Source organism: Ambystoma mexicanum, chromosome 2p, assembly GCF_040938575.1.
Source record: "Ambystoma mexicanum isolate Mex_15411 chromosome 2p, UKY_AmexF1_1, whole genome shotgun sequence".
Classification (NCBI taxonomy): domain Eukaryota; kingdom Metazoa; phylum Chordata; class Amphibia; order Caudata; family Ambystomatidae; genus Ambystoma; species Ambystoma mexicanum.
In genome coordinates this window covers 1336202843-1336229443 of record NC_090923.1, presented here as the reverse complement: position 1 = coordinate 1336229443, position 26601 = coordinate 1336202843, and the positions used below count along the sequence as shown (strand labels likewise).

Sequence of the window (26601 nt, the reverse complement as noted above, 5' to 3'; positions counted from 1 at the left end):
GCATAATTTGCAAATTGTACATCCAGACCATCCATTAGGCCACACAGAGACCTATTGAAGATATTACACAATAAAGATGACAGGCAAGATCCCTAGGCTACACTGCATGTAAAACTCACGCAGTAGATTGGAAATCATTCTTGACTACTCTGGCCTGTCGTGGTCCAAAAAAGGATTGAAACCACAGTGCAGCCTCATTGGAGCACTTTCCAACTCTGACTAGTGTTTCAATCAATAGGGCATGATCAACCAGGTCGACTGCAGCAGATAAATCTACCAACATAAGCAATGTCGAGTGACCTTTATCAATAATTTTCACAATACTGGCCTTCAGATCTAGCAGAGCAGTGTAGGTTCCATGCTTTACATGAAATCCAGACTGTCTGGGGCCGGTGATCACGTTATCTACAACTTGCTCTCACTAAAAACTCTCCCTCTAGATCTTTACTCTCCTCCGACACTAAGTCTCTGTGTGTAAAGCACTTTGTTAAACAGAGAGCTGGTGGCCCATTTCTTTCCTCAGCAAGCTCCCTCTTATGGAACAGCCTCCCCCTTTCCTTCTCACCTTGAGCCAGATCTCCTCAATTTCCGGAAGCTTCTCAAGACTTTCCTTTTCACCTCTTCCTTCCCTTCCTCAATGCTAATCCCACATTTGCTGAGAGTGGTGACCTGGCCTCCGACACCCAATCACCTTGAGCCTCCGCTCCCGCTCCCAGCACTTGATTAGGCACCCATTGTCCATGCCACCACAGGACTGCGCTTACTTATTGCCAGCTGCTCACTCCCTAGCACTTTCCTCCCGGCACACCTAGCACTTCCCCCATCCCTTCCCTTCCCTCTGCACTTGCACATTCTGAATGCTTCCAAGTCCTAGTAGGTCTGCCTCTATCATTCATTGTTTTAATTGATTTTCATTCCCATGTTTCCTCCCTGTTGCTCTGTGGGCGCTTTGAAACACAATTTACTTGTTGTACAAGCACCTTACAAATGCACAATACATTTAAAAAAAAAACATGTGCATCTATTTACCTATTTTTATTGTGCATTTGGTTAATTATAAAACCAGAAACACATAAAATACAATAGACAACAATCAATGATAGAAAATGCCAATGAATAATGAAAAGTAAAAGAAAAATACAATAATATGGTCCATACCCAGGTTTAACAATAGTGGATAGGAGACAATCATAATATAACACAACAACATTTCATTTCCATATATATAGGTTTCATTACAATAAATGCATTAGAAATTCACCTAAATTACGAAAACTGAGCCAGTTGACACAATATCTCCCTCCACATATAGAAAGCTGCAGCAGTAAAAGTGACAGACTCAGCACAATACTTTCCAGACTTGAAACCAAAGCAGTGTATCCTTTTACATACAACTCAACTAACTTAGAATAACATGTAAGTAAATGGTTAGGGGTCTCAACGTCAAGTGCACAGAATTGCCAGAGTCTCTCCTCATAAGGAGTCCCTGACCATCCTCCTTTAACCTCATTAGTGTGCAAAATGTTAAAACGCATTTAAGTAATGAATCTCTTTAGCTGATTCGAACATGGCTTAACTAGATAAAAACGAGGTGTGTTGGGAGTAAAACCCTGAGTAGCAAACTCAATGAAGCTTTTTTTAATATAAATTTGGCTAAAGCTTCAGCTTCAGCTTACATCCCACACACACGTTTCTTTTTAATTTTACAATTGCTTATGGAGTACCAATCATTCAGAAAGATATATTAATGATATTGACAATAGGCAACTTGGTTAAGTATCTTTAAAAGAAACAGCACATTAGTTATGGGCCTGAAATTTGATGGAACTGCATGATCCAAATTGTCTTTGTTTAAAAGAGGCGAATTCCAAGGCTCGTTGAGGCACCTGGGCTTCAATAAAAGACATATAAATAATGTTTGTGACCCACGTCAATATAAGGTCAAGACAATCTTTAAAGAAGGAAGCAGGGAGAACATCACCTTTGCAGGAGGTAGGTTTCACGTTTTGTATTGTAGTATAAAATTAATTTTCCAATAATTCTTTAAAAGAAAAAAAGAGAAGCGTCTCCACTGGCAACCTGGATTCGGGCAAGGACTGGGGTGCCTCGGCTGCCACAGGAGATTTTGCAAGCAAAGATACACGCTTGATTATGGCGTCTTTATGGATTGAGATTTTCCTGGAGAACTCCTTCTGGATATTTTGATACCAGTTGTCGTCAACGTCAATGATGGGTTTATTAGATTTTCATGAAGAATAACTATAGGTTCCCTGGAGTTGGATTTAGCAGCATCAATTCTTTCTGCCGTCTAATAAGCCAGTTGCGTGGAATCACAGGGATCTTTCCTCCAACTCCGCTCAGATACACCTTTGTTTTCCTAGCAAGCATCACTTCATCATTGAACCAATGGTTTTGCTTTACAGCTTTTTTTGGAACAACAGAACATAGGGGTGCTAAAATGTCCAATGCTGCATTGGTAATTAATATAAACTGATTAGTAAGATTTACAAGTGGAATATCAGAGGAAAATGTACCTAGCTGAATATATACCAAAGAGGCACAAGCTTCAGGAGTCGCATTCCTTGTGTTCCTTATCATTTTAGGTTTCCTAATTTCTACAATGGATGATGACAAGGAGCAGGGGGGGGGTACAATCTAAACGAGATGCAACAATGGTCAGACCAGAGGCACTTTTCCACACTTACAGGCAAGATATCAAAGTTCCGGGACAGAATCCAATCAAGAATATTACCCCCTGTGTGGGTGGCAGTTTTAACGTGTTGCAAAAATCCCGTAGCTTCAAGGGAATTCAGAAGGGCAAGTGCATCAGTATCCAAAATGTTATCTGTCGATAAATTAAAGCCAGAGAGTAAAAGAACACAGGAGGATGATTTAAGTGAAGCACCCAATATAGCAAACAATTGTTCCTCAAACTCTGGAGTTTTAATGGGTGCCCTATACAATTTTAGAATACTCTAGGAAGTGGTTGCGTCAATACTCAATTTGACCATCAATGATTCACAATGATCAAGCTGTACCATAGCAGCACTGTGGATTTTCAAATTGTCTTTAAAAAAAATAAGTGCAATCCCACCTCCCCTAATACCAATGTGGTCAGCTCTTAAGAGATGATATCCTTCCAGAGTGGCATTAAGAAAGGCATGGGTAGTGTAGTTCTGAAGCCAGGTTTCCAGATTGGCAAACAAATCCATTTGTGAATCCAACGTAGTCTGCCAGTTTCACGGCTTGTGAACCAGGGGCCGTGTATTCAGAAGGGAAACTTTCAGGGGGGGGGGGGGGTAACCTCAGGCAGCAAACCAGTGGCTGACAATACCTCTGGCTCGCTGTGAGTGACGGAAACCATATTAGGAGTTTCAGAGGGCTGTCACATTAAGGTTGTCTGCTGACTCTCCACTACCGATTTGGCCATGGGAATCTCCAACTGGCGGGACTCAGATTTCGTTCTGGCTATAATCTCAACAAGGAGATCTGTAGTAGGTAGTGCCTTAGAAGAGCAGACTAAGGTGGAGAGAGGGCCGGTTTGATCTGTCGAGGAAGAGCTTTCCAACAATATTGATTTAGACAGCAAGACATTAGAAAAAGTCATTCGACTGAACCAATGATATTTCTGTTGCAAACTGAGCTTTAGCTTGCTGAAGGGTAACACAATCCAGTATTGTGAACGGGGGAAGATGGGGGGGCAGCAATATTTTGAATTAGATGGGGGCAGCTAGTAGAATAACTACCATATAATTGTTCCCTATTGGAGCAGGTGGTTGAGTTAACAATAAAATCCATAGACAAGAACTGTGACACAATGTCTGCATGTTTACGGCGGTTCCGTTCAATGGAAGCTGTTATTAGATCGCCCAGCTGGTACATGGTAAAAGGCACAGGGGAACAAAGAAACCAAAATAACGGCTAAATAACAGATCGAGTAAGAACCAGGCTTACCTTCCGTCAGGCTGCCAAGATGGAGAACCAAAGTTCGCTAGAGCAGCACAGCGCTACCTCTCGCGAACCGACGCAAACTGGGTACACGCAACGGCTATGGTGTTCAAATAGGCAAAGTAGTCTGGGAAATGTAGTCCAGATGGGTAATTCCAATTTTTAAACAAGTTATCGCAAATGCTCTTAGTTCCCGCACAATTCCTACTGATTTTAGCAGCGTCTCCGTAGTAGATAAAATAGCAAAAAGCCTATGTCAAACACAACAATGCTAAAAACACATCACTAAAATAAAAGTTTTACAAAATTCGAAAACAATAAGGCAGCATGTCGAATGTTAATATACTCAATTCTCCAATATGTTACAGGATTTGGGTGTTTCATATGCATTCTGTGCTAGCGGTTCGAAATATAAAGCACGGCAATGAAAATCGGGAACAGCATAGTGGCCATGATGCCAGCCAGGTGGACATTTCGGAGGGGACCAAATCAGGAATGCTCATGGGCATTGTCCATGAACAACACAACTGAATATAACTCGGCCTTGTACTAAAAGCATTTTTTAATATCCACTATTTAGCTTGTAATCTGTACATTCAATCTTGTTGTCAGCTGCTTTTTTGTCTTTATCACTAGTAACATTTTGGGTGGGCATGGAATCTGACACAGCGAATGGAAACATTTGTCATACATCCTGTGTGCTCTGAGAGTACAATCCATTCTCCCCTCCATAAACAGTAGGATTCCGAGAAGGTCAACTTCTAAGAAATTGTACAAAGAGTAAAATACATTATAACTCGTGGTTGTGTTCCAATTTATGCAACAGTTAATTAATTCCAATAAGCACTGAAAAATCATTTCAATAGCACTGGTTGATTTTGAGCATATATAAAATGCCTCAAACGTAATATTTGGCAAGCCATTCTAACTCTTTGTCGACTGATTTCAGCAATGCTCAAGCTATTAATCTCAGGAATAAGCTTCGTCATTAAGCTCACTGATTTCATAAATACCTCACTGAATGCAATACACAACATGTCTTCAATGATATACAGTTCTTACCATCGACATTTGCAATATCGGCTGATATTCAATGCACTGGTTGCTCTGATACGAAAATTCTTGTCTCGTCGGCCATCCTCCTACATATTTATTTCTTATTCCCCCATTGGTGATAAGCCTTAAAACAAACTAACTGCACCTCTCCACACTCTGCACAGTGTGGCGCTAGATGCAAAACACGCTGCCCATGCACAAGATTGGAGCCACACCCAGCCTACAGCATTATCCGCTGTCACCTAGTGCCGGTGCTAAATGTCATTCCGAAGGTGGTGCCAAAAGCATGGTGAAGTACAATGCAGTGTTTCAGCTTTGCTTAACCTTATCTACACTTGTACAGGCGTCAGTGTCACAGCATTGAGTGTGCAGCAGTTTGGGCACTTTATTTGGAAAAGGTAGCAGTCTGGAAGCTGGGTTTGAATCTCTCTCCCAGAGCTTTCTTATGTTGCCTAAAAGGGTCTATATTTGTCGATTGTTAAGACAAAATATCAATAATTATCTGATCACTGCTTTTGCAGCTCTATCCAACTGAATTCTGTGAGGGGTCAGCAATGCGAGGTGGACAACTGTTTGATGATTGTACAAAATATGCAGTTTTATTAAAGGATAAACGATATCAAATGCCTCACAAGCCTTACTCTAACACAGAAGGTATGGCCCTCACACTAAACAACAAATACACAAAGCAAATATATGGCAATTCAAATAACATAAACAACGTTCACAGTGTCGTGATAATCTCTCAGTAACCTGGGCAGATTCCCTTCCCCAGGGTTCAAAGTGAATTCTGCTCCAATGTTCAACTAAATAAACAAGGAAATCCTTAGAGGTAGGACAGTCTCAAATCTGTTCTTGAAGTTTCAATATCTAAGTAAAGCTTTGTTAACCAAAGCTGCAACCATTAAAATCTTTTCTCCATGGTGAAATTTGGACTTTCCACTTTCTCAGAATAGCACCAATGGTAATCAGGGCCACAGTACTTTGTCACCACTTCCAGCAATCCAAGAAGACTCGACACCCTTTACATGAAATGCAACTTCTATCACAGTCAGTGAATCATAGTTCTTAGTTAACAGTTAGAATGTCTTTAGTTACAGATTTAGGATTCACATTAGGTCTATTCGTCAGGATGACTTTGTAGGGCTGCTAGTTCCACTTCAAAAACTTCACTTCTACTCAAGTTTACCATGAGAACTGTCTCCTTCACCTCATAGTGCTCTACTTTGCTTAGGCAATTGCAATGATGACCAGATATACCACCAGAGCTTCAGTACTTTGGACTACTACCACAGCTGCAGTTATATGGACTCCAAGACAGGTTTTGACAAAATTCATATACACATACTTCAACACCTTCAAGCAGGCGGCACTCTTCCTCTGAATATCTCTTTTCAACAGGGGCAGCCTCTTTGCCTTTCTTGTCTATCTGCCACAATAACAACCTAGGTTTGCTCTATAACACACTTCTCTCTTCCTTTCACAATCTTTGGCAATATAGGTTGTATCAACTTCCAAATAATCTTTACAAGCTGCCAGTTTCCCCTCAAAATGTTACCTTCACCTTTCTGCCAACTGTTAGCCCAAGTAACTACCCAGAAGCCTTCGTACCACTCTCTTGGCTTCAGGTAATGATTACACACTTGTATCCTAGGCAAGGTCGAACTGATTGGGTTCCCAATCATAGTTAGCTTGCTTCTTGGCCCTAAAAAGGCAGATTTTACTCTTAGTATGGGGAGACATTTGGACTGGGCAATGCTTGCTCTTCTCTCCAATGGTAGATACACTTTTTAACTGCTTAACTTCTTTTATATGAAAGGTATGCCTGCGTGAAAGCAAAAGATAGATTTCAGGTTTCCTTTGGAAATCACATTTAGGCACACGCGACCACTTCTTGATGTAGTTTTAAAAGGTTATGAGTTTTAACAATGGTCTTGTCAATGTTAAGTATTCAGCAATGGCCTTTGCAACGTTCCCTCCTATTAATAAGAGACACGCGACCACTCTTTTATGTAGTTTACAGTCTTTCAAGGGTTTAACAATGGGTTTTAGCAGTGTTCGCTCTTCATGCGAGTAACAAGGAATTAACCAATATACGCAAGTGCTACTTTTCCATTGTTCATGTATTAAGGCTTCATCAAACAACTTTAGCTCGCTTTTGACTATCCACGAGTGAATAGGAGACTGGATACTGTTGCCGGAGGTGCTCACGTAAGGAATCAGAACACCACGTTTCACTCACTGCCTTCTGCGAACCTTGTGCTGCGGGTTGCACTACTTCCACAACTTCTGCCATAACTTCTACTGCTTCTGGCTTCACAGGGACCCACACCCTTCCTGCAGGTGACTCCGGTCCGGCCACTCGTTTAAGGAGCCCCTCTCGCTCCCGAGACCCAAAGCTTGGGAAACGCTCCTAGCCTTGGTCTCTGACACGTTCTCTGCACTGCAACCACAGAAATCAGTCTCAGATGGGGAAAGACAGTCTGCCTGCACATCTTCCGTTGCGCAGTCTCTGCACTTCAGAATTTGTGGGAACATCACTCTCTCAGAACAAGCAGGTTAAATATGCTGCATCCAAGTTCCAGCATCCCTCTGCTTCTCCCACTTCTGCTTGGTTTGCCAGCTCCAAGACGTCTTCTTTCTGCTTTTGCTACCAAAGCATGCACTCCAGTCACAGTTGCAGCTCCTCCTGATTGCCTGCAACTAAGGGGGCCTTTTATGCCTCCCAGGTTCCTTCAGGTGTGGGCTGTTAGGCTTAATGGACTGACTACTGCTACTGAATGCCTCTTCAACCCTCTTCCTAGTCCCAGTACCTGTGGAAAGTTAGCTTTCTTAAACAAGCTCTCATTGTTAAGGGTATTTTTAGTCCCTTTAAAGTTATTTATGGATAAATCATTAGGTTTTATAATCACATAGGAACACTGTCTATTTAAGTCAATACCTCTAGATTCCTTTCCGTTATACCTTTGGGAGTAAACAAGGTGTTTATCTTAAAATACCTTGAAAGGTCTTTCTGTGTGTACGGGTTGTTTCAGATCTTATGTACTGGTACCCAGAGCCACGAATTTCATATGTGATTCAGGAACGTTATAATAACAATAAGCCATTACCTGTTTTGGCAATTTGGAAAGATGTTCCCTTTCAAAGGACACATACCGCGTGTCATCTCACAGGATCTCCTCACCACCCTGAGACTTGTCTCCTCCCAGTTGATCCTCTCGCAGTACACCACCCCCAAGATCAGGGTCAGGAAGCATCTGCCTTTCCCTGGCCACCGGGGAGGAGACTTTAGGCGGGGTTTCAGTGAGGGATCCGTAGGATTCATCACAAATCTTTGCATTTCTATTTTTTGGTTTATTTATGATTCCACATCCTATTAAGCATTTGGCAGAGAATTAAATGGCCAGGCTGCTGTAGTGTTTGGGTGGCGTAATAAGTAACACCAGTACAGTCATTATAAGGTAAAAATTAAGATGAAAAACTGAACTGCACGTTAACATCTTATCAAAAGTGCCAAGTATTTATAGCTGGACTCAATATGTTACTTTATGAAGGACTTAAAGTTTTTGCACAGCATAGTGACATTTCAAGCTGTGCTAACGATATCTACTTGTAAAGGCTTCATGATCACAGCACTTTATTAGTGCAGAGGTTTGGGCACTTCTCAAAGGGAGAAGCCATTGGAAGTCAGCTTGAGGGGATGCCCCGGACAGATTGAGGTAATCCTGCCATCTGTCAAGTCCAGGTTTTGAAGATGACCAATGTCATTTTTTTATTATTTTCCACTTTTTTCTCTCTTTTCTCTTTGGCACCAAAGCTTTTGTAAAATTTACTGAGGCGCCCCACTGATGTTGAGACACGTGTTAACCTTCTGCATCATAGTACCCACTACTGCCCATGGCCTCTTGCAATTTATTGATTCACACTTTTTCTGGTGAACAATTGCCCTCTACCAGGGATGCAAAGGCAAATGATTTTTAAGGGGCCATGCACTGATAGATGTACTCTAGCCGCTATACTAAAACATAAATAAACCCCAGACTTTTATTTGCCCAGTTAGGAAACAAAAGGGTCGCCCATGAGGGACAGGACCAGTGGGCAAAGGGGAACTGTTATAACAAAGGGTGTCCTGCCCATATATTTTTTCTCTAAATGCATTAGTGTTGCATGGTAATGAATATTTTATTTTTTGGATACTTATTCCAAACCCTTCTTGGAAACATTTTAAGTTTTTTATATATGGATTAAAACATAACAATTCCTACTGGTTGAATTGCCTTTTTAAATTGGCTTCTATTTATTAGATTTAGTTAATCTTTTTTGTAAAACTGTCTCAGATGTTCAAAACTCTTGGTTTTACATCACGGTGCATTTGATGATCCTCTCACCTAGCATTCCGAAAATCTATGAAAACCATGCTCTTCAACTAAATCTAGCCTGCACCCCACCTTCACTGGATCGCTTCAAGGTGCCCTAAACATAAAATCGTTTGGAATGATTGTGTAACAAATACCGTGTAACAAATTCTCAATGTACAACAATGTAACCTATGTATATAACCCTGTAACCCCATGTATGTAACCTTGCGTAACTAAGTCTGCCACAAGTAACAGTGCCATAATGCCTTTGGGCTGTATGTGCGCTATACAAATGTAAAACATAAGTAAATAAATAAATAAATGATTACGTTTCCGTACATCAACATGTTTAGAACAGTTTTTGGAGCGAAATACATACAACATAGAACATTTATGGACATCACATTTATATCAAACAATATAAAACGATTTGAATCTGATAGCTGTTATTAATTCAAAAAGTTAATCTCGTCAAGGATATTCTTTTGGACCACCCACTACGTCCCATGGCCTCTTTCAATTTCTTGTTTCACACTTTTTCTGGGGAGCAATTTCAGTCCGCCAAGGATGCAAAGGCAAATGATTTTTCAGGAGCCACGCAGTGAGTGCCTCATCTCGCTATAAAAATCCTTGCAGCGAAGGTGTTGATATTAAAGAAAACAAACATATTGCAAGTTAATATCATGGACCCTTGCAAACTGGAACAACACAAAACACAGCACAACACACACTACCCATATCATACTCCCACTGCCAATAAAAAAAAAATTAACATGCTTGCAAATGGGAAGGACACAGGAGCCCAACTCAACACATAGTATTTCAACTACTTATCAAACTCTCCAGATGCCAATAAAAAAATGTCGCCCTCACAGGTGGATGCAAATGGGAAGAGCACAAGACATAGTAATGTACGCCAATTCCAAACTCTTCCAAGGCCCATGTCGATTCATGTGATTATTTGCATGTAAAAAGGAGATTTGCGTGCCATCCTGCATGCAAATCCCTGTTCGACGAATGGGGATTTGCGGGCAGAATTGCACGCAAATCCCTGCTTTGCACACAAATAATTCGATGAATCAGGGACAATGTAAATATTGTAATAGAGGAGCGCAGTAATGACACAGTAATTCACCCATGGGGATGAAGAGTGCTTTGCTCTTACTGTTGTCTTGACTATGGGGGGCAATCTCCTTCGTGATCTGTTTGTTTGGCATGGTCTGTAGAATTTCATTTCTATGTCATTTCATCGACACCGGTTTTTACAACAGGTGTTTTGCTGCAGAACATTTGGCCCAAAAAACTTTTTGAAAAAATGTTTTTACATTTCCCACCCCAACCCCACCATCATTTACCTATTGTTTTGCTCTTCCAACCCCCAACCTTTTATATTCCCTTGCACAAACCCAAAAAAAAGTGCAAAAAAAGTTTTTTTTAGCAAAAATGCCACGTCAAAACACCCGCCAAATAAAACGGATGTCGATGAAAGGACGCTATAACAGAATTTCGGGGTCACCACTCAGAGACCAATACTGGTAACAGACTCAGGGCCCGATTCATGGAATTTTTTGCACGGTTTAAAGTGACTTTGCACTGCTGAAAAGTGACTTTGCACTGCCGGCACAAACCCTGATTCATGGAACTCTGCAACTTGTATTTTTCCAGTGCAAAGTCACTCCGAACCGTGTAAGAAATTCCAGGAATCGGGCAAATATTGTGTTCAGACTTGAACCGGCAGTGATGGTAGCACTTAAAATCTCGGCCTCTTTTTTTGTGTCAGCAGAGGTACCATTCATGTCCCTGACTTTTTTTTCTGTTTGAGGGCATTGATGCACACTTTCCGATGAAGGCATTGCAGTTCACTTGGGCTGCAATAAAACTCAAAGTATCCTTGATGGTCACAATTCTGCCCTGTATCTTTTGACAGTCAGTCTGAGGTTACTGTGTAAACGAATGGGGGAGGGGCCCTTAAGGTTTGGGACTATTTGGCCATATATGCTGAATGAAAGTCAATCTACCATATCCAGGCAATACATAAACAGGGAGTTATACTAGGATGTATGAAACTGCAAAACGTACAAGGCTAAAGTTGTGTCAGGGCAGGGGTGAGTCCCTCGTGCAACCATGTTTATAATATTTCTTGGCTCCTGGCACCCATAGAAAGATGAGCTTTGAAGTATACTATATATTCAAGCACACACTTTAAAATAGGTGGTGCCGTAAATAAGACCTCAGAATGGACCCAGTGTTTATATTTGCATGCCAGTGTTTATATCTCTATGAAAACAAAATTTAGAATAAAAAACTGTTTGCCATGACTGTATGCATGACTCGAAACAGAAAATATTGGTGTCAACGTTGGCATGCTGGTACAGGTGTTTTGACCGAGTAGATAAAAAAAAGAACAGTTGCTTCAGGAGGGAATTTAATGGATTTCACCTGGAACTCATGCACTGCCTGGAATGGGGCCCCATTAACAAAAAACATATAAGGTTGCATGGGCTGAGTGCACCAAAAAATACATTTGTGTGACAACGGCTTCTGACCTCTGTGAAATACTGTTTGACATGAATGTATGAGGACAGAACCAGTACATTTTCCAAAGAAAAAAACAGGGCATACATAAACAAAACATTTTTGGGGGGATCGAACCCTGCTTCCCACGTGATTGATGGTGTTCGCCAGGATCAAACCCTGATTTCCATTTGGTTGAGGGATCATCGTAAGCGTGTTCTAACCGTTAGTGTATCAACACTGTGGGAAACGACACAAAACTGAGTGCATAGGTTTGTTTGTTTTATTATTTGTAATACGCGAGCATACCCTCAGGTATCAGGGCGCAGCATTTACATGAATTTGCGAAGCTTCGTTACAACAATCATAATATATACATAAACACAATAAAAGTAAATAGCAAGATTATATACATATATACAAGTAGGCACAAGTGGTTACAGTGTGTGCAAATGGCAAGCGTAGGACAGACTTGGCACCTGGATGTGTTTGAAGGCCTATGTTTTCAGCCATAAAACTACCATGGACCGGAAGTTTTGATAGGGCAAGTCCATTCTGAGAGTTGGTAGTAAAGAGTGCCTGGAAACACTGCGCCGGGGTGTGTTGTGCACAGGTAATGCAAGTGCATCCGATTTTAACCTGTTGAATAACAAGAAGACGCCGGAGGGCCGATTCATGGAAAGTTGCGCATTTCTCCTGCAAAGTCTGCGTGCCGAGATTGACACTGCGTGAGCCTGCACAGAGAATAAAATATGCACGCCCCACGTACTCATGGAATTTCCTGCGCAAAGTAACCGTATATGGAAGTTGCAGCTGGAACACCCCCGACACGCCAGAACAGCTACCTTTGAGTCTTGCCTGGGCACAAACACATGCACCCTTTCAACAGTGTGTGTGATCTCTCACAATCAGCCCTGCATCTCAGGGACCCTGCGTAACTGTTACCGGCACTCGACAACATGTTTAGGATGTTTCAAAACTCAGGTGAAACTCGAAAAATCTGTGTTCGAACCCCTGTAAACCGCTCCTGCACCACACTACGCTGCGTACACACACCCCTAACTCCGATCAGATCCTCGGCGTCGTACACGCACTCCTAAATCCGACACGCAAACCCACCTCTGCGCTGCGATTCATAAACGCAAGTGTACTTATGCGTGCCTTCGGGTGGCTCAGACATGGAGGGATTTGCGTGGGTATATCACAGGCAAGCTTTTGCGCGGTTGCATCCATGAATACGCTTTGTCGTGTGCATTTGTGGGCATGCTATGGACTGCCTGTGGCCTGTCCCTCGTAACGCCCACTTTTTCCCTTGTTCTTCCACATTTTCACCTTGTGTTGTCTCTCACAAGGTACTCGACCGTTCGCAGAGACATTCCGAGCCTCTGCGTAGTCAATACAAGTCAGGAAAAAGTCCTGCGCATTTGATTAAATGAATCAAGGAATGGGTTTATGCAGTTTGGCGCACAAGTTCCCTATTGTCCGCCCAAGTAATTCCATGAATCGGGCACCTGGTGTTGAAATGCTAGACAGCGTTTCACAAGACTGAGTCTGGTGTGTATAAGAGATAAATTGGTGCCAAAATAGTCTCAAGATGTGTTGTTGAGATGGCTGTTTCAGCCCATAGAAAAAGCGATATGTTCAAATGTCACTTTCAAGTGTTTGAAAGACAATTCGGAAACCCAATTAAAAAAATATCAAAATATCTGCCTGGGAAATCGCACTAAGGGCACCCATTAGTGATGCTACTTTGTTGAGGTACCTTAGTCCTAATTTGCAACTTGTGTATTCTCAAAAATGCACACCGTCCAGAACATACACATCCCTTGGAAAAGATATGATATGATATGATGTGATAATGCATTTATAACGCGCCTATACAGCAGTGTTTCAAGGTGCGCAACAGATGGTCAGACCAGGTCCCATCCAGGATACTCAGAACGAGAGATGTCCTCAAGTAGGTGCAAATCTCTTGCACATACTCTTAATCTGCCCATGTGTCGCCGAATTATGGTCTAATCTGGGGAAGGGGCCATTGCTTACCCTAAGAATGAAAGCAACATTGTGCCCAAGCAGAATTCTTTTTGGCATCTCAAAGTTCAAAGATATCCCACTCACCCAAAAGCTCAGGCTAGTGCAAGCATAAACCGGAGACATTGACGATCTCCAAGTGCATTTAATGTTGAGATCTGTCTGACAGAAACGTGCAAGCTTGTGGTGATTTAATCCTACCCTTGGAACAGCGCTATGCCCCCGGGAACTTGAAGAGGACGATAACTGGGCCTTTATGAAAGAAGCCCACACTCGATCCTACTGGGCCCTCGAATTTTCTACCAATATCCCAGCTTTCCTACTTAGGCTACTTTGGGAAAAAGTTATAGCTTTTCAAACACATGACTTTGCCCAGGGCAATGGACTGCTACATGGACACCAGGCTGTATTCCACCTCGGCATGGGCACAGAGACCATACTGGCGGGTGTCCTGGAAATTGGCCCAAAACAACAGCCGTTGGCCCGCATGAGCCAGATCCCCCATCTTATCATGTGGGGTGCCAAAGGGTTCCCCACATTCACTGCCCTTACTCAGTCTGTGTTGCCCTCGCTTTGTTCAGAACTTACTTTTTCAGTGTATTTTTAACAGAGAAGTTGGTGATGTTCTCTCTGCTGCCAATGACAATATTGCCAATGTGTTCTCTGTGCACTGGGGTTGCTGCAGGCTTTTTAAAACACTTTGGGGATCATTCCGAGTTCTGGGGTAAGCGGAAAAACAGGGGTAATGGAATTGCTGCCACTTTTACCACTCCACTGAATTAAGGGTACCAGAAAATGGGTGCTAATTCCGCCAGCAGAATTAGCATCGGCAGAATTAGCGCTGGTGGAAATACCGCCAACATCTCACGGAATTAGCCCCATATTACAAGTTGAAATGGTGCCGAAATGCTGCTGAAAATGGGCAGTAATTCCACCAAAAACACAGTGCAGTTACCTCCACCTACAAGGTGGAGTTAAATGCATACAGGTGATGGAAACCAAGCCACAGGAGCACCCAATCCACGCAGAAAGTGTATATAAGACCCACACCTTCCCCAAACACGCTTTCCAACACCATGCTGCCATTATCCATTGCATACATGGAAATGCAGCACCTCCTGCCCTATATTGAAGTGCAAAAGCAGGAACAGCACCCTAGAGCAGAAAGGCGCATGAGTCGCCATGCAAGGGGAGCGCCTATTCCTCGGGTCAAGTCATCACCCTGGGCACTAACAGATGTCCAGCTGATAACCCTGTACCTCAACAGCGGAGACCATTGCTGACCTGCTCTCCCTGATCCAGGAAGACATCCAGAGTAGGACTGCCATCTGAACTGCCTTACCACCGCTGCTGAAGCTAATGTCGGAGCTGCATTTCCTAGCTACTGGCACTTACCATCGCATTGTGGGCATGTTGCATGGCATGTCTCGGGCCACTTTTTCAGTAGTGCTTGGGCAGCGGGTGAAAGCACTCTTGCGGCATGCACCCCTGCACATCTCCCTGCCCACCACCCCGGCACAGATATATGCCACAAAGGCACTGTTTTACTCAGCAGCTTACCTGTCCAATGTTATTGCAGCTCTGCACTCATGTGCCATTGGTGGCCCTCCAGGCGGCAGAAGAGGTATCCCACAACAGGAAGCAGCACCGTTAAATGAATTTACAGGTGACCTAAAATGCTGGCCTCACCATCACACACTACTGGGCTCGTTTTCCTGGTTTCACCCATGATGCCATGGTCCTGTGGAAAAGCACAATACCTGCGAAAATGGAAAGCAACAGAGGGAAACAGATGTGGATACTGGGTGAGTACAAGTGGCATCTCTTCTTTGCATCACAAGCTAAATGCTATGTGAAGGGGGAAGCAGTACTGCGACTAATCACTGCATGCACTGTCAAGGACGTGTGTGTGTATGACCTGCACTTTCACCCCACACATTACATTTGCCAACCCACAGGACTAGACCCTGCATGACAATGCAGTAGCATATTATGTTATGTTATGCTATATGGCATTTGCATAGTGCCTAATGCCATTGGTATGGCCACAAAGCGCTGTGGTAGAACTCCCTTGGAGGACCGAAGTCTGAGGTATGAGAGCTGGTAATAGGAAATTAGAATGTGTGTGTGCATTTTTGCCAGTACGAAGGTAGGCAGCGGTGGCTAAGCCCCGTCAAGATCTGGCTAGTGGATGGGTGCTTTGATGAGCTGTCGGTAAAGTATGCGAGTCAAGGAAGACTGATTATGCGCCCAGCTGGACCGAATTTGTTCATGGGACTTAGCTGCATTCTATCTCCACTGGAGTAAAAGCAAGCCTACGGCATGATCCCTCTGGAGAAAGATGCAATGTAGCGGCAAGAAACAGTTGCTAAATTCAACAAGCAGCTTGCTTCAAAATACAGGCCTACAGCAATACTAGAAGTACAAAATATTCCTTACCTGATTGTTGCAGCAGACAGGGGTCAAGGCCTGGCTTGAGTTGGGTCGACCAAGGCAAATAGGCAATCAGGCAAACAGGTGATGATGTGCCTAGGCGGTGCCCTTTGCCAGAACCCTTAGCCGGCTGCCTGGGCAAGGCTGCTCGGGGGGAGTGCTCAAATAGATGTTCTGGGTCTCAGACCCAGAATGCCAATCAGAGGCAGTGAGAGCGGGCTGAAAGAGGGGGGGAGTGGCTGGTTCTCAGGCCCAAGGCCACTGAAAGGAGCGCTGCATCTTGCCATACTTAATGCTCGCTCTGCTATTAAACACTCTGCTGACATCTCCCTTCTCCTTGAAGACATTGACCACGATATCCTTGCTCTCACCGAGACGTGGTTTAATGGCAGCTCAGTCACTGCTTTTGACTCCCTTCTTCCGGATGGTTACAAGATCATCTCTAAACCTCGCCCTAACTGTCCCAGCGGTGGGGTTGCCCTGATCTTCCCTGAATGGGTCCCTTCTTCCCTCATACCCACCCAGCCTTACTCATCCTTCGAGAGCCTGTATCTCCCCCATGACCATTGCCACTATCTATAGGCCACCTGGCTCTATCACCCTGTTCCTCTCAGAATGGGCAGATTTCTCCTCCACTCTCCTGACATCTTCTTCTAAATTCCTTCTACTGGGTGACTTCAACATCCACCTTGGCTCCTCAAACACAGCATCCACTCTCTTCCGTGACCTCTGCACCTCGCTCTCCCTCTCCACTGTCCCCACTGGTTCTACCCACTTGGTTGGACACACTCTTGATGCTTTCATCCACACAGATCTTTCACTCCCCCCCCCCATTCACCACTTCACTCTCCTGGTCAGACCACTCCCTCCTCTCCTCCCACCTGAGCGCCAATCAATGCTGAATAGGGAGGTATGACTAACTTCAACTGAGGCACGGCACACCGCTGCCACTCTTTGGGCTCCATTTTGTATTAGCAGGCTAGCAGCAGCACACGTGTGATGAAGCAGCCAGTGCTTCAAAAGTTTAAAGGTGAGTCGTGTCGGACCGGGCTACTTAAGCAGAGAGGTGTGGATTAGCAATAGGGTGACCAGACATCCCAGTTTTCCTGGGACAGTCTCAGGAAATCGCCCTCTGTTCCGGGGTCCCGGGATTTTTTTAATTTTATAAACCCCGTCCCAAGATTGGAAGGGTGGTTGGCTACGGTCCTGGTTTTGCCGGGACCCGATTTCGAAATCCCAAATTGGGCCCGGGGCGACTCTTCCTGCGCGTGAATGGGGGCGTGAATGCTTTTCATGACCCAAATTCCTCCCCCTTCCTCTTCTTGGATGCTCTCCTCCAATGAGAGGAGTGTGCCCGTGAGAACACCATCCCGAAACAGGCCTGCGACATAGAAGTAGGACTACAGTTTTATTTGTGTTTACTTCAGTCCTACGTCTATGTCTATGGCCTGTCCAGATTTAAATAAATCTGGTCACCTTAATTAGCAGGGTCTCTGTCTCCGTCACAACGATTTCAGTGCTGCTGCTGGCAGCTGGCCTGCTGTACCTTGGCCGTATGGTTCGATGGGCTTGGAAGCGAGCAGTGTTGCCAGGTCTGCTAATTATAAACGACTTTGGGCTTCTTTTTGTCACTTTTGCTGGTCGCTTGTTGCATTTTTTGTCCACTTAGTACCCCTATTAACCGCTTATTATTGTGCTTGCTCAGTTGACTGATTAAGCACTTAATAAGGGTAATACGTGGCAAAAACCGCATCAAGCATTATCACTTCGCCGACGGGGCCCTGATTCATTAACATAAATGAACTTCCTGGGGCCATCAGCCTTCTTCATTCCAATCCCCGCTGCGGTGCAGCGACCCCTGCTGCTAAGTTTCATTAGCAGCAGGGGTCACTGTCAGTGCCAAAGCGGTGAGGGAAAGAAGCACTACAATAAGCCACAGGGAAGTTAAATCTTATTTAAATCCTGGTCTAGGAGTTAACATCCCGGTGGCTTACTGTGGCGTCTTCACTTTTCCACATAGTTTCTATTGCTCAAAGCTTTTATTCTCGCCTGACAAAAAAGAACTGAGCTACACACTTCCTTGGTAGAGCTAAATGAGCATTCGTGCATCTGCGTGGGCAATCTTGGTTCTATGCTGCTAATGTTTGATTTATTGGAAGTATACACATTAGGAGTGGACCGAGAGTGGTGCTGCATTTTTTGTGTTCAAATATCTGTATTGATTTTTTTAGACGGATGAACCAAATTGGCATTTTGGTGGTGGAGAAAAAGCTGGGTTGATAATGTATTCAGGTTTGAACTAAACTAAAAAAATCCTGCCTCTAGAAATGTTTGCTTGCTCATGGTATAGAGGTTCACATTTTAGTTTGTGAACATATACCTTTGTCTTATTGAAATAAACTCCACAAAACATGATACAGAATCAGGGATTTGTCTTGGAATGCCAACATGCCCCATTTCATTCAGGAATTAACTGTTTCTCAAAAGTTAATAAAATATATTTGAATACAAAATAAAATAAATACAGGATGGAATGGGTCCTGTGGACATGCTTGTGTTTGACAAGTGCTAGCCAGTCTTCTTTCACATTCGATGGACGTGGTTGATGTTGAGAGATGTTTTTAGGCGGAAGGCTGGGCACCACACGAGTTGAAGATCGTTGTGTGGCAAGCACACATGATAAAGACTTATAAATCAAACACATCCAAGAAAAGAAAAAAGACAGTAAAGGTTAGAAAAATAAAAATGCAATTTTTGAATAAATGCTTTTTGTTCTAACATGTCATGTTTGTGTTCTCTCTATGTATATTTGCGTTAATTTTATCTATCTTACTTTTCAGACCTAACCACAGTGTTTTAGAGGTGCGCTTGTTTTTTCAGCTTGTTTGGATGGGAGTCAGCTTGTTTTGGGCTTATTTTGAAGGGGCATTCAGCTTATTCTTTCCTTCTGACCTGGCAACACTGGAAGCAATGCTCCGGGTCTCCATTTTCGTGGCAGGGGTCTGGACTCGGCAACAGGGGTAATGTAAACGAAAAGACAGTGCGTGCAGTAATGGACAAAACTACAAAACCTTTCAATTTGTGTTTACTGTTTGGGACACTAAACACCAATTGAAAGGTTCTGCAGTTTTGTGCACTGTCATTCCGTTTACATTACCTGGCCGCATTGGCAACGTAAAGTTCACCTGCCTCCAGCGGGTGAACTCACGGATGGCGATGCGGACGAAAGTGCCAAAACCTTTCAATTAGTATGTACTGCTCGGGACAGTAAACACCAATTGAAAGGTTTTGCACTTCTGCGCACTGTATTTTCCTTTACTTCCCGGTGGCATCAGCATCGTAGACTTCACACGCCGGTGCCTCCACACAGTGGCGCAACACTATTGAGCAGATCGGGCTCTGACTAGAACCCCCTTAGCCCCCCCTGAAATGTTGGACTTTATTGACTCAGGCTAGACCTGGCTGACCTACATAGTCGTGGATGGAAAGAACAGGACACAGACAAACGGTACCTGGGCTTCGCTGTTAACAAAAGCTTGGCAATTACTTACATGCAATATTTCACTCTTAGCACATGCATTCCTTCCTATGCATGCATTTTTATGCAATTGAAATTGTGATCTGGGGTTAGCTGTCTCGGGAGGATAGCTCAGGGGCAGCGTGCTTGCCTTGGAAGCAAGACAACATGAAGCACCACAGGTTCAATCTCTGGGTCCGCGCTTAGAAGCCTCTCGGTATTAGGTGTGTTATAAATAACCTATCATATCACCTGTATGCCAGGAGAGTCATTAGAAGGGAAGTGGGGACAGGAGACACGCCATTCACAGTAGTCTTTAAGTGGGAAGTTTCAGATATGAACTAGAGAGTTAATTGCTTCGAACATTGAAGCGTCACCAGAATAGTCTCATTAGAATGTGTAAAGAAGTTAGATGCCCCCACACAGGTAAGTTTGCCCCTTGCGCACAGTCTCTGAAGTTAGCGCCTCTCCCTACATTTGAAGGGTTAGCCCCGCCAAATATATGAGCCTAGCTGCAGCCCTGCTCCCATGGTACAAAATAAATCTATTTATTTTGCAATGTGGTGGCAGCCCGGTGACGGGTGAAGTGGCTGGCTGGCCCAGTAACACTGGCCGGGATAAGGTATTCAGGAAGGAGCCACACAGCAGCTGCTACAATACAATTTGCTGGATGCGGTGCACGCACTGCAAGCTGGCATTTGCATGACTTCTTGCATTTGGTGCACTTTATGAAACATATGCCCAGGGTGGTTTTAATCATCACAACGAAATGTGCAAGACACACAACGAATATGCTAACAAACAAACCATGCAAACAGCTCTATTTAGGAATATATCCAGCAGAATGAATGTTTAAATCATCGAATATGCATGAAGGCAGAGGCGTTGCTGGGGGGGGGGGGCTGAGAGGGCTAGAGCCCTGGGTCTTTTGGTTGTAGCCCCGGATAGAAGCTCAGGTGTTAGAACCAAAAGGCTAGCTAGCCCCGAGTCCCGCCAGTCCCGACATTAGCGTAGCCCCTGATCTTTTCCAGACCTAGCAACTCCAGATATTACTAAATATGTGTGGCAACAGTTGTGTGTAACTGACATCACGATGTCACTGTGCTTGGACAAATGAAATACCCCCGACCTCACTGGCAACTAGTGCGGGAAGTACCCGAAGCTGAAAAAGAGACACAATGTAAGCAGTAGTAAACTAAGCCATTCTGGCGTGGGCCATGTTTTGAATGAAGAGCATTCCTCGTCTCCTCGCATAGTGGATTTTGGTTCAAGAGACTGGTGAGAATGACATTAGGCCTGATTCACACAAGCGGTTTACACCGTTGCAATCCACCAATCGGAAAAAGCTCTGTGGATAAGGCCCAATAGTATGGTATGTTTCAAAACATTGATGGAGAGAATGATTTTGATGTAATTCCCACAGTACCTGTGTGAACATTCTCCAAGCGAGTAACAAAACACTGTTTTTTGTAGTGTATGGAATTAACACAAACTGTTGCTATGCACTTCGGAAACGGATGCCCACACAATGGGCCTCATTACAAGTATGGCGGTAAGGCAACAACAGCGCCGGTATTGCTACCGGCAGCATTGCAACCGTACCGCCATACTAGGAGTTCTGCTTGCGGGTGCCCTTGCAGCCACCAAGTCTGACCCTATGGGGCTCAAAAGTGAATGGGGATGTACTGGGCCCGGCACCCGTGAAAGGGCAATTACTAGGTCTGGCTGGCCCGGAATAGCCCAGTAATTGCCCATTTGCGGGTGCCAGACCCGGATGTGAGTTTGGAGGTAGCCTTGCCTTTTACCGGCAAGGCTACCTCCAACGTCGTAATGAGGCCCAATGTCCTGCAGCCACAGGTTCTCATGCATGAGTGCAGAGTCAGTGTACGGGTCGAAATCTCCTTGTAGGTGAGCAGGGGCGCTGCAGCTACACTTTAAGGTGCAAAGATCAAGCCTTTGCTTTCTTTAATGGAACGCCACCAATTATCATTGTTATGGATGGTGGAAAACCAGCTCTATTTCCATGCACCAAAGAAGGTATGTGCTGCCAAGCGAAGTAAACATTATGGGCTTGAATCATGGAAATGTGCACAGAAATCCCGCAATTGCCATGCAACGAGAAGCACAGGGCGTGCAGGAAAAAAAATGCACACCCCGCGTATTCATGGAATTTACAGCGCAAAGTAACCGTAATCGCAAGTCGCGGCTGGAACACCCCCAACACGAATAGCATAAACAGCCAAAACAGCTACATTTGCATGCTGTGCCTGGTGCAAATACATGCACCCTTCAAACAGTACGTGGTGTCCCCCGCAAGCAGGCCTGCATCTCGGGGACCATGTACGGGGTCCCCTGTAACTGTATCCGGCACCCCGACAACATGCATATAAAAAATCAGTAAATACTCAGGAATTCTGTGTGCGAACCCCCGTAAACAGTTCCTGCACCCCGCTAAACTGCATACACGCACCCCTAAATTAGATTGGATTCCCGGTTGTGTACACGCACCCCTATATACGACATGCCTTCGGGTGGCGGATAGTATGAAGGACTTGCATGGTCATTTCCCGGCTGAGAGGTTGCGCAATCGAATCCATGAATACGTCTCATGCCGCGCAATTGTGGGCGTGCAAGGGACTGCCTGCAGGCTGTCACTCAGAACGCCCACTTTTTAGCAAGTTCTTTCCCGTTATTGGTGTTCCGCCTCCTTCCCATCCCTCTGCGCAAGCCATGCCCACGCTCTACGTGGAGTCTCGCGCAAGGCCCTCGACAGCTCGCAGAGACATGCCGAGCCTTCACAAACTCCACGCAAGTCCAGGAAGAGAACAGCGCATTCGATTCCATCAATCGACGAATGCAGATTTCTGCGCAATTTGGCACGCAATTACACTATTTTCCACGTAAATTATTCGATGAAACAAATGCGCCTGCCAGGGCAATTTTGCTAAATCCGAAGGGACGGTTTCCACTGTTTGTTAATGTGTTTTTTAAATGAAATATCAAGAAGATTCTTTAGGTTTCCAAAACACATTAATGTGCACACGGTACGTACCTACTGCCTCTGCACTTTGTTGAGCAGCCACAGTGTACTGGGAAACTGGTACTGATGTTGTGTTTCATTAAATGAATAATGGAGTCCACCTTAAAATTAGTGGTAATCCAATGTCTGCTCGTGCACTCAAAAACACCACAGATTTCCAACTTTTGGCATATCTTAGGAGAGTCACGTTTTAAAGTAAAACATGATATGAATTGCCAATGTATACCATAAAAAACTGTGCCACGTTATGCAATGCTCATCATCAGAAATAATCCTGCTCTTGTCCTTTCCTTGAACCGACCCCCCGCTGCTTCTTAAACCCTTACTGTTTTGCATCTCTAGTTCAGACTTTCAGATAGAGCTTGTAGGATCACAAAACGAATTTTCCATAACCTTTACGAGGGGCGTACCCACCACTAGAGGCACTTGGTCCGAGTTTTGTACTGAGAAGTGATGGTAGAGAGGGGCCCATTGGCCCCTCGCTCCCACACACTGTACTAAACTAAATGTACTATTTGTATTGCTCATTACAGAAAAATGAAAACGAGAAAGAATGCCGATACAAGTTGGCCTCATTACAAGTTTGTCTGTAATTCCTTTCCAGTGCCGTCAAACTCGTTTACTGTTACCACCACTCGGTATGGCGGATTTTCTGCAGTAATATGACTGGTGTACTATTTCTGGGCTGCTAGTCACACATTTATTGAGGTGGGGTTGGATGATTTCCATCATTTTAAGGTGCCTTTTGTGCGATTAGCCCTTGATGAGCAACTGATGAGTTATACACCTGGGCACATGTACATCACAGCCAGAAAGGGCTCTAGTTTTTTTGCCCAAAGATATTTGCTGCCACGCCATGCTGTCTGCCCCTGTAGGCTGGTCACTTTCACGGCAGCTCCAGCTCCGAACATGTGCACAGGTGACAGAGGTCTTCCTGCCCATGACCTGGGGAGGGCGAGTCTCTCTTCTGGAGGACATTGTGTATATCGTATTACACTGATATTGTAACCATATGTTTCTTAGTGTACTGAAGGACAATGTCATGTGCCATCACTACCTGTTGTGTCAATTTGGGATGAGGTCAAATGCCATTACACCACTTTCTGTGATGCCACTGGGGACGGATTAAATGACATTACTTGCTGTGTCATCAAGGGGGCCAAGGGTTGCATGATGTCACTTTGACTACCCCAGGCATGTTGGTGAAATTACATTCCTGTGTGCAGGTATGCGTAGCTGCAAGAGGTGGAATGGGTGTCTGTCAAACCCCCTTCACTCTGCCTTTTCTGTGTTCCAGGTCTTGTGACCCGGAGCACCAATCAGAGATGGTGAGGGTGGGCTCAGGGATGGGGGAGGAGTAGCTGGTTCTCAGGCCCTAGGGCCACTGAAGGGAGAGCTGTGGTGGGGAAAATAAATAAATAAAGCTGGGCGCAGATCGGCAGTGTACCTGGGGAGGCTGGGGCCCTGTGTAGGTATGCAAAGCTGCAAGAGGTGGCATGTTAGCAACGCAATTTGCTCAAGCAAGCAAAGGATTCCAAAATAGAGGAGTGCAGGTACCATAATACGTAGGGAACACATACCTACACATCCAATAACACAGTTCACCACTGCAGAATTATAATGCAACACTGCCAGAGTTGACATGTAGCTGCAAACCATGAATGGAATTTCACAACAGCAAAAACATCAAACATGCACAACAACAACCAAACACCCATCAGGGCACATTCATGACAGCACTGCACAGGGCCACCACATGCAACATGGGCATAGCAAATCACATTACAGGCGATGATTGTAACAACTGGTGTTTGCAAGATGTGTGCACGTGGTATCTCAAAGTGACAATGCATAAGAAACCCCCTAGTATATGAGTCATCATGACATTTACGGAATGCACAACCATGTTGTACACCAATGAGCCATAACTGCATCAAGAGAGTGTTCATCACCATGTCATGACAAATGCCACCCATCCTCATTTCACTGTTTATTCATTTATTACATGTATAGCAGCGCACAAAGCCCGGAGGCATCTAGGCGCTAGTTATGGTTACAGTAATGCATAGTGAAAACGATACAGGGGGACAAAATTATTGAGAAAGTACAATGAGGCGAATAAAATCCTAGCTGGGTCCATAATGAAGCATGTGTCACAGCGCTGTCTTCACTGTGGCGCATCAGAGCATGATTGCTCCTTCACATTTTACTAGAACCGTATTGCGCTGTCTCGTTTTTTCAAGATGGTGCCCGCTATTCTGGTAACTATATAATTCGGTGTCCAATGCCGGACCAGTGCGTTGCAACCGTCGTTATACCGGATAAGAGCCTGTCCTCCTATGCCCCCTTTTTTGGTAATCCTGCTCCTGCTCGCTCCTCGTTTTCGTCCTGTTCTTTGTTACCCTGTTTCTTCCTTTGTGTGGAGTCGCTCCTATTCTCTCCTCGATGCTGCCTTTCCCTATTCTACTGGTTTCCTATGATTGGATCCTCATCTCAATTAGTTCTTGGATCCCTGTTACCTAAACCTGATTGGATCCTCGTCTCAATCAGTCCTTGGATCCCTGTTACCTAAACCTGATTGGATCTTCATCTCAATCAGTCCTTGGATTCCTGTTTCCTATTCCTGCTTGGATCCCCTCCTCAATCAGTCCTTGGTTCCCCATTGTCAATAACCATCAGCACAAGTTGTATTCCTAATACAAGATTCTTCAGCCCAAGTCCACAGTTTTCTTTGGCCTTATCTGCTTTTTACTAGTAAGGGTCTGTTCCTCCAGTCCGCACCCATGGTTGTTCCTGTTACCTCAAGCAACACTGAGGCGGCAGGTCAGGAAAGGTCTTACTTATTCAGCGAACGACTCAGAGACAAACAAAAAGCAGGCTAGAAGAAACAAGGAGCCTCCAGTAAGGACAACCACTTTGAATCCTCTAAAGCTACAAGTGAGAAACGTGAGAGAATGTTGGTAGTGCAGGATCACAGCAGGATATATATAGGGGAAAAACAAAAACGGCAGGTCACAGTGGGCTGTTATTTCGGTAATCTTAGGTATGTGAAGATAGAAACTTCAGTGAGGATGGGTATCTGCCGGAAAAGCCACACCCAGTGTAACTGGGGGTTACGTTGGCTGTACCGGCATTGGAGTCAGAGTTGGTAATGAGGAAAGGAATGGCTCTATACTGTGCGTATCAGTGGTCTAGTGAAGCTGAGACCCAAACAGGGGTCTGCAGCCTTACTCACCTGCCTTCCTCGGGTGCCAGTTGCACCTTCCGGTTGGTTGCAGAGTGCATAGTTGCGTCACCCTGCGGCCAATTAGGCCGGAGGGTGTAGGGAGTCATCTTGAGGTGGATTTCATCCCTGGAAGGGGTCAGGCTCACAGGGGCAGCCATGGAGCTTCGGCTCACACACAGCATTGGGATATAATGCGGGCATTACAGCTATGAGGAAAGGAACGGCTCTGCACTGCTTGGATCAGTGGTCTAGTGAAACTGAGGCCCAGACAGGGATCTGCAGCCTTACTCAACTGCCTTCCTTACTGACATATGTGACCTTTGCCCTTGCAAGTGACTCAAGATACTCTCAGCTTCCATTGCTGATGACCCCTTTAAGCAATCCACGTACACTAGGTGGCCAACAATGAGGCACACGTCAGGACCAGGCTGTGCATTGAGCAGAACTTTAGCCTACTCATGGGACGTTTCCGGTTTCT

General features: G+C 44.5%; 1 protein-coding gene across 1 annotated transcript in view; it reads right to left on the bottom strand.

Moving 5' to 3' along the window:
* The window catches only part of GRAP (GRB2 related adaptor protein), a 716059-nt gene extending 700423 nt beyond the window's left edge, over positions 1-15636 (bottom strand). Inside the window, exon 1 of the mRNA XM_069645680.1 lies at positions 15468-15636. The gene's annotated coding sequence lies outside the window, so the exon portion shown is untranslated. The remainder of the gene's footprint in view (positions 1-15467) is intronic.
* Between the last annotated feature and the right edge of the window lie 10965 nt (positions 15637-26601).